Source organism: Meleagris gallopavo, chromosome 1 (assembly GCF_000146605.3).
Source record: "Meleagris gallopavo isolate NT-WF06-2002-E0010 breed Aviagen turkey brand Nicholas breeding stock chromosome 1, Turkey_5.1, whole genome shotgun sequence".
In the NCBI taxonomy this organism is placed as follows: domain Eukaryota; kingdom Metazoa; phylum Chordata; class Aves; order Galliformes; family Phasianidae; genus Meleagris; species Meleagris gallopavo.
This window is the reverse complement of record NC_015011.2, coordinates 189284965-189285284: the sequence shown is the minus strand read 5'-3', so window position 1 is coordinate 189285284 and position 320 is coordinate 189284965.

Below are 320 nucleotides of genomic sequence, written 5' to 3'. Positions count from 1 at the left end.
CCGGTCCGTCCCGGCCCGATCCAGCCTCGCCACTCCCGCGCCGCCGCCTCACACAGAGGAAGCTGCGTCACAACCCGCTCCGCGCGTTTCCCATCGGCCCCCGCGCCGGCCCCGCCCCCTTGAGCCCGCACCCATTGGCTGCCGCCGCTCGAGCTGCGGTGAGTGGACCCACCCACTCTCCCTGGTTCCTTTTTTCTATTAGCGAAAAGGGAGATAAGCGCCGAGCACCGATTGGTCTCGCCCGGGAGGAGGCGGGGCTAACGCTGCGGAAGAGTCCAGAACATCCCTCCCGCCTCGCCGCCCAGCATCCGGGCGCGCCG